The following is an 8,858-nucleotide window of genomic DNA, read 5'->3' as shown; positions in this document are numbered from 1 at the left end:
GTATTCATACCCTTTGCTATGACACTTGAAATTTAGCTCAGGTGCCTCCCATTTCTCTTGATCATCTTTGAGATGTTTCTACACCTTGATTGGAGTCCACCTGTGGTAAATTCAATTGATTGGACATGATTTGGGAAGGCACGTAGGATGTGGCAAGGGTGCCTGGAGGGTGTGAATGGTGTTGGTGTCCTGTTTTCTGAGGAGTTTGTAGACAGTGTGGTGAGTGTGACTAGAGTGAGTGATAGGTTGATGATGGTGAAAATGATGATTGGAAAGCTCTTGGTGAACGTCATCTCGGGATATGCTCCGCAGGTTGGTCGAAGCGATGAAGAGAAGGACAAGTTCTGGTGTGCGATAGAGAAGCTGATGGAAAACGTGAAAGATGAGGAAGTTGTTGTGGTAGGAGGAGACCTAAATGGACATGTGGGAAGGAGTATGGATGGTTTTGACGGAGTTCATGGGGGTTATGGATATGGTGTGAGAAATGGAGAAGGTGAAAGGATTTTGGAGTTTGCTGATGGAGCTGATTTGTTGATTTGTAATACTCAGTTCCAGAAAGAGGATAATAAGCTTGTTACATACACGTCAGGTGGGTCGACGACAACCGTTGACTACCTGATGGTGCGTAGGCGAGATAGGGGGCACCTCCGGGACACAAAGGTGATCCCGGGGGAGGAGGCTGTTTCACAGCACCACTTGGTTGTCTGCGACGTAAGGGTGAAAGGTGCGAGGAGAGCTCGGCGGGTGAAGGACCAACCGAGAATGAAGGTGTGGAGGTTGAAAGAGGTGACAGTAAGGGAGGCATTAAAAGAGAGGCTGAGTAGGGTCGAGGATGATGTGGTTGAGCTTGAAAGTGGTTGGATGTCAATGAAAGCTAGTCTGTTGGGAGCCGTTAGTGAGGTATGTGGATGGACAAAAGGACCACCGAGGCACTCGGAAACATGGTGGTGGGATGATGAAGTTTGAAAGAGGATTGAAGAGAAGAGGAAGAAGTTCAAGGAGTGGCAGAAGGCGAAGGGTACGGGAGCAGAAACAGCAGAGCATGAAAGTTATAAGGCAGCCAGGAAGGCTGCAAAGAAAGAGGTAGCAAAGGCGCAGGAGGCATGGAGGAAAATGTTCGGAGAACGCTTGGATTCGGAAGAGGGTCAGAAAGCAGTATTCAGGATTGCAAAGCAGATAGCGAAAGAGAGGTGTGATGTGATGGGGGTGAGTTGCTTGAAGGATGAAGTGGGATAAATCGTTGTCGACCCAGATGGAATTAAAGGAAGATGGAAAAGATATATGGAAATGCTGTTGAATACAGAGAATGAATGGGATGGCAACATAGAGAGTAACCCAGTTTTAGGACTGGCAGAGAAGATAACTGAGAAGGAAGTTGAGGAAGCGATAAAAGCAATGAAGGGTAAAAAAGCGGGAGGGCCGACGGGAGTTGTGGGAGATATGTTGAAGGCAGCAGGAAGTTAGGGTGTGAAGAGAATGACAGAGATCTGTAATCTGGTGGTGAAAGAAGGCCGCATTCTAGTGGATTGGGAACTGAGTACCCTCATCCCTCTATACAAGGGGAAAGGTGACCCTCTGGAGTGTGGCTCGTACCGAGCAATAAAGTTATTGGAGCATGGAATGAAGGTATTGGAAAGGGTGTTGGAGAGGAGGATAAGGAAGAAAGTGAAGATCGACGAAATGCAGTTTGGATTCATGCCAGGAAGAAGAACGACAGACGCGCTTTTCATTGTGAGGCAGTTGCAGGAGAAGTACATGGAGAAGAGGAAGAAGTTGTTTCTTGGGTTTGTTGATCTGGAGAAAGCATTCGATCGGGTTCCACGCAAAGTATTGACATGGGCATTGAGGAAGTTAGGAGTGGAGGAATGGTTGATCAGAGTCGTGATGGCAATGTACAAAAGAGCGCGCACAGCTTGAAGGACGGGAACAGTGGTGAGTTTGAGGTGAAGGTGGGAGTGCATCAGGGGTCGGTACTAAGTCCACTACGATTTGTAGCTGTGATGGAGGTGCTGGCTCAGAACGTAAAGGAGGGTTTACCGTGGGAGTTGTATGCAGATGATCTGGTGTTGATTGCAGAAAGTATGGATGGACTGAAGGAAAAGATGAACACGTGGAAGGAATGTATGGAGACAAAAGGTCTGAAGGTGAATATCGGAAAGACAAAGGTGATGGCAAGTGGTAAAGCATGTGGTGAGGTGGAAAGAACTGGGAAGTGGCCCTGTGCTGTGTGTAGGAAGGGTGTCGGAGTGAACTCCATTCAGTGTACAATGTGCGCCGAGTGGGTTCATCAAAAATGTAGTGGTCTGAGAGGGTCATTAACCAGTGTGGCAGCTACATTCAAATGTAAGGTGTGCACAGAGGGAGCTGCAGATGGAGGAAATGTTGAGTTGAATCTTGGAGACGGCGTGAAGCTGGAAGGTGTGAAAACATTTTGCTACCTCGGAGACATGCTGAATGGAGAAGGTGGATCAGACTCGGCAACGGTTGCTCGAGTGAGATGTGCATGGAAGAAGTTTCGGGAATTGAGTGGCGTGCTGATGAGAGGAGTGTCGTTGAAGCTGAAGGGAAAGGTGTATGCCGCATGTGTGATAAGTGTTATGATTTATGGGAGCGAGACGTGGGTAATGAACGTAGAGCAGCAACGAAGGTTGGAAAGGGTGGGAATGCGAATGGTTCGACGGATGTGCGGAGTATCGTTGAGAGAGAGGAAGACAAATGATGAATTGCGAAAGATGATGGGAATAGAGCCTGTGATTGATGCTGTGAAGAGGAATAGGTTGAGATGGTTTGGTCAAGTGTTGAGGAAGGATGAAAGTGACTGGTTGAGAAGAGTGATGGAAATGAATGTAGAAGGAAGTAGAAGACAGGGAAGACCGAGAAAGACTTGGCTAAAGATGGTGGAAGAAGAAAGGCGGGCAAGGGGGTTAACAAGGAGAGATGCAGAAAATAGGGCAAAATGGAGAAGATTGTCATGGGGACTGCAAGGCTAACCCCCGCTCTAGCAGAGAAAATGGCCTTTAAAATGCATGTTGTTGTGTTGTTGTATTATCGGGTATGGAGTGTAGATTGATGAGGGAAAAAATGAATTTAAACGATTTCAGCATAAGGCTGCAACATCATAAAATGTGAAAAAGTGGAGGGGTCTGAATACTTTCTGAATCCACTGTAATACTTGGTTCCCCATTGGCGTTGTACACTTGTTTGTCTTTTAATTTCATTGAAGTAACTTGTTCTGCCAAAATATGAAAGAACTCGGTTTTGATTTAATTGACGTGAAAAAAATCCCTGCCAGTTACTGGGCATTTTGACAGTTACTTTGCCAGCTGATGTCTTGCTGTAGCTGTAGCTGTCGCTTGGCTGGTCTTAAATTTCACACCATTGAAGGCAAGAAGCTGACATGGCTGAAGATGCAGGAGATTGAGACTGTTCTGCAGCAGATTGCTTTTTGATATCTGCTGCACCTGGGATCTTGTTTGTCAATCAATGTGTGGCTCTCGATGGAATTCTCTCGTCACTTCCGGTCTAAGCTGGACTTCCACAAGGCAGTGTTCTTGGCCCTGTGCCTTTTCTAATCTTCATCGACGATCTCCCTGAATCTCTGGAAAATCCTCTATCTTTTTGCTGATGACTGCAGCCTCTGCCGTATCCTCTCTCATCCCCCTCCGATCGGTACGCAGCAGCCTCTTCACTCTCGACAGATCTGGAAAACATCACAAGCTGGTCCAACACTTGGAACATGTCTTTCAATCCCAAAACGTCTCTGAAAAGACCGTCTGGAAAACCCTCCCATCTACTTTCTCAACAATCCTCTCGAAGAAGTGCTGTCGCTCGAGCTTTTGTGCCTCACTATCTGCAATGATCTTTCTTGGGAAAACCACATTTCCAAGCTGGCCTCCAAAGCCAGTCGCTGACTGGGCATCCTACATCATGCAAAGCCCTTCACTGGCACGACTGAGCTCACCACAAAGCTTTCGTCCACACCTTGATGGAGTACTGCTCTCCCGTCTGGGCTGGTGCTCCTGCCTCACACTGAGCTCGGCTTCATGCTGTGGAAAAGCCTTGGTTTCTAGTCATTGGTATCTCCTGCAATGAAGCTGATTCTGAAGGCCTTTCATTCGCCCACTGCAGATAGGTTGGGGGTCTTTCTGTCTTCTACGGCCTCCTCTCTGGCTTTGCTCCTCCTGCTCTGTGCTCTGTCCCCCAAATATTCCTGCAGGATGCACAAGATCTGCCAGAAGCTCTCTTCTGGTGAATGAATGAATGAATGATCGTTTTAAGGCCATTTTCCCCGCTGGAGCGGGGGTTAGCCTTGCGGGCCCCATGACAATCATGGTTCCCTGTTTGAGGCAATGTTTTTATGGCCGGATGCCCTTCCTGACGCCAACCCTTGGTCACGCTCCGATGCGCAGGGATACGGTGTACCTATTCTAAATCGGGGTACACACCGTGATCATTCATCCCAGCAAGCTGGTACTCAATTTGCCGACCTCGGAAGGATGACAGGCTGAGTCAACCCCCCTGGCGTTAATTCAGCGATCGACCGGGATTCAAACCCAGGATCCTAGGATCCCAAGCCAGCACCCTATCCGCTAAGCCAACACCAGGGAAACTACCAAAATCAAATCTCTGCTCACCTTCACTGTTTCATTCCTCTTTTTTTCCCCACACTCTTCAATCCCACTACTCCCTCCAGCTGTTCACTACCATCTCATTTCTTCCCCCACCCAAAACCTTTATCTTTTCTACCCCCATAAATCCACCTCCTTCAAATTCCGTTTTCTTTCCTGAAAGTCCTTGTAGGGTCCATCTTGTTTATCCCATGTATCCTGCCCCAGCCCTCTCTTCCTCAGATCTCCCAATGTCCCTGTTCTCTACTGTTGTGCTTCCCTCTTGTCTCCTGCTGCCTTTATTGTATGTTATATGTGTTCGCTCTTCCATGAGCCTCGACTTGGTATCCAAAAAAAAAAAAAAAAACCTCACTTGTAGATATAATGCAGACAGGCACAGACTGCTCTTGCCAGTCTGCAGGAAATGTGCGTTGTAAGTCTGTGATTCTGAAGACATCTCTGTGGATGATTTTGATTTGCGTTAAGGCCTCAGAATCAAATTCCTGATAACATACTTGTTTAGGTTTTGCTCCATTGTGTTTGTCAAACGCCAGAAGGATCTCACTGTCTTCATTGTGAGTTCTCACGTGGAATGGCTGAAATATTCCATTATTTAATCTTGGAGTAGTGTGCACCTGTGCTGTACTCGTACCAAGGCAAGTTGAGGGTCTGTAGATCTGTCATACTGACCACTGGTTTGACTTCATCTGTATCCCGAAATCTTTGTTTTTGAGACCAACTCAGTAAAGGCTATATGACCATGTAAAGAGCCTTGCCAAGTGATGTGTACAGATTCCCCCTCTAATGGCTGTCCACATTTACAAAACTTTTCTCATCGTTTATACAACTTTGTGTGGTACGACGATTGAACATCTCTCGCCACAATATCTCTTCCTGTGGGTTTTGGCAACAATTTTGTGTCATGGATTGCTGTTGTATACTTTCACACGTTGGACTCGAGGTCAAATATACTTGTGAAGTCAAGCAGGCCCAGCATCATCACAGATACAGCCTTGTTTCCAGAAAATGATGCTACCAGCAGCCCCAGGCTGCACATGCGAAACAACAACATGGAACTGGGGAAGATTATCAGCAGAATATTTGTACCCAGCTCCAACATTCTTTCTCTTGGAATTAGCAGGAAATTGTGGAGGTTCTTTTGTCTTTCAGTCTGGACCCAAATCCTGATTAAGTTTTTTTTTTTTTTTTAATGTTGGAGGCAAATTGAGGTCATGCCCCATCAAGCCCATCATGCAAGTGTTTTAGCCTAATTTTAGAATGCTGACTCTGAATAAATTGTATGCTGGGGTCTATTTTCACACTTTCAGCCTCGAAACTGAAAAACAAAATGGTTGTCATTTGAAAATGATATTTGGCACAATTTTGATCCTTGGTTTATGGATTCCAACAACAGTTTGCCAACAGCATTCCATCGAAGATGATACCAGGAAGAAATGAACCATGGGGCTTCCGACCAATATGTGTCGTGACAGATTCCTCCATTCTGTTACCCAGTATCTGCTGAAGGTTTATCTCGTTAGGTGAGAAGAAACATGACCTATCAGAGCTACTAACCAAACAGCTAATGCTACAATCTCCTGAGAACAAGATTGTTGTTGTGTTGTTGTTGTATGACCCGGTTCTCTCGAATAAGCCCATGGAACAGAGAAAGCCAGTCGGTCTCAGTCTATTGGGACCGATCGGCACTCTGACCTTGACTGCGCTGCTCTGACTAATCCTGTCAGCGGGGAAGCATGGGGACTATTTGGCCCCCGACTTGTGTTGGTGGGTACAACCACCGCGAAGAGGCGTCCCCGGTAGTTGTAGAACTACATAGTTGTAGTTGCTGGAGGTCTCCAAGATATTATTGCTGTCAAGTCATCTTATCCAGAATTAGATGTGCCTGCACTAAGCAGATACGTGTTTGGTGCTTCAATATATAAACATTGATGCAGAAGCTACTGTCGTGTCGTCTCACGATACGGATGTTCTGGTGTTGCTAATAGCACACGGCAGCAAAATGACTTGTACTTCAAAATCGCGTCGGCCCAACGTTGTATTAGCTGGGCAGAGTCATTCATGTGTTCTTCGATTGAGGACATTCATTCACTGCTTCCAAAACTAGAACGACACTCGGTAGAGCGCATACCTCCGCCAGGTTGAACAGTTTACCTTTTGTATCCCACAGATAGGCCGGATTTGGATTCGGACCTGACCCAAAATCTAATCAACTTGTTCTTGTCACTTCACCAAGTTGTCCACCAAGTTTTGTCATAATCCATCCACCATATTTTTGAGATATTGTGCTATACTGTATATCGTTTCCGCCGCCATCTCTCAATGGTGAAGAATCGCTAAAAATATTATAGAATCCGAATCGGCACCTTCGTCAGGTTCACTATGTCAATAAATTATATGTCGTTCAAAATCATGGTAGATTAGCAAACCTATACATTTTTGGAAAGGTTATAGCATAAGGAAACTAAAAATCAATGTTTACATTTGGAGAGATACCTGTATGGCGGCCATTTTGGATTTTCAAAATGGCCACTGTAAAATACATATTTTGTTCTATTTCTGCCTCTAATTACCCTAAAAACTTTTTAAAATATACTAAACCTATATTTTCAGGGACAAGGAATCCAATGAAAGTATCAAATTAGTGCTATGGGGAATGGTAAGACACGAATCAAAGGTTTTGAATTGCAAAATACTGTCTTTATATTCGCGATAAGTTGCATAATCAAATACATGTTATCATTTTGTACAGGCAGTTAATAACATCAAAATGTGTCACAATAATTCATATCACCAAACATACACAGGCAGTCAGCAAAATCATATATACACATGCAGTCAGTATAACTTCACATCTACACAGGCAGTCAATGACAAAATATACACAGGCAGTCAATGGCATCAAACATACACGATTACAGAATATGCCATTTAGAGTTCGTCATCACTGTCCTGTGTGTCGTATCCGACAATATAGTCCGCATCGTTTTCACAGTCCGTTCCACACAAGCAAAGGTCGGTCAAATTGATTGGCAAATCGAATTGGTCGAATGGTCGATCGAATCGAATTGGTCGAATGGTCGATCGAAGCGATTGGTCGAATTGGTCGAATCGAATTGGTCGAATCGAATTGGTCGGAATTGGCAAATGTAAACATTGATTTTCATATTTTCCATGTAATAATGTTTCCAAAAATGTGTAGGTTTGCTAATCTACCATGATTTTGAACGAAAAAACATCGTGAACCTGACTACCTGAACAAAAGTTAAAACAATCGGCTTCTAGCATTTAATAAGTGAGCAAATTCAGTGTCCCAATGTGCAAATTCTTTAAATTTCAGGTAAGTTGGGTGAAACGGCGATTTCATGTAACTTTGACCTTTTGATCTAAAAAGAAACGGCTTCTAGCTTTTAATTAGTGAACAAATTCAGTGTCTCAATGAGCAGATTCTATAAATTTCAGGTCAATCGGGTGAAAATTGGCGATTTCATGGAACTTTGACCTTTTGATCTAAAAAGAAACGGCTTCTAGCTTTTAATTAGTGAACAAATTCAGTGTCTCAATGTGCAAATTCTATAAATTTAAGGTCAATCGGGTGAAAATTGTCGATTTTATGCAACCTTGACCTTTAGATCTATTTTTTTTTAAATTATCTATTATAAAAAACGATCGGCTTCCAGCTTTTAATGAGTGAACAAATTCAGTCTCAATGTGAAAATTCTATAAATTTCAGGTCAATCGGGTGAAAATTGGCGATTTTATGCAACCTTGACCTTTAGATCTATTTTTTTTTAAATTATCTATTATAAAAAACGATCGGCTTCCAGCTTTTAATGAGTGAACAAATTCAGTCTCAATGTGAAAATTCTATAAATTTCAGGTCAATCGGGTGAAAATTGGCGATTTTATGCAACCTTGACCTTTGGATCTATTTTTAAAAACTATCGGCTTCTAGCTTTTAATTAGTGAACAAATTCAGTCTCAATGTGCAAATTCTATAAATTGCAAGTCAATCAGGTGAAAATTGGCGGTTTTATGCAACCTTGACCTTCAGATCTATTTTTTTTTAATTATCTATTTTTTTAAACTATCGGCTTCCAGCTTTTAATTAGTGAACAAATTCAGTGTGTCAATGTGCAAATTCTATAAATTTCAGGTCAATTGGGTGAAAATTGTCTTTTATGCAACCTTGACCTTTCGATCTAGTTTTTTAATTATCTATTTTTTTAAACT

Source organism: Myxine glutinosa, chromosome 4 (assembly GCF_964187855.1).
Source record: "Myxine glutinosa chromosome 4, kmMyxGlut1.1, whole genome shotgun sequence".
In the NCBI taxonomy this organism is placed as follows: domain Eukaryota; kingdom Metazoa; phylum Chordata; class Myxini; order Myxiniformes; family Myxinidae; genus Myxine; species Myxine glutinosa.
The sequence above is the reverse complement of the archived record's forward strand: the minus strand, read 5'-3'. Positions refer to the sequence as shown.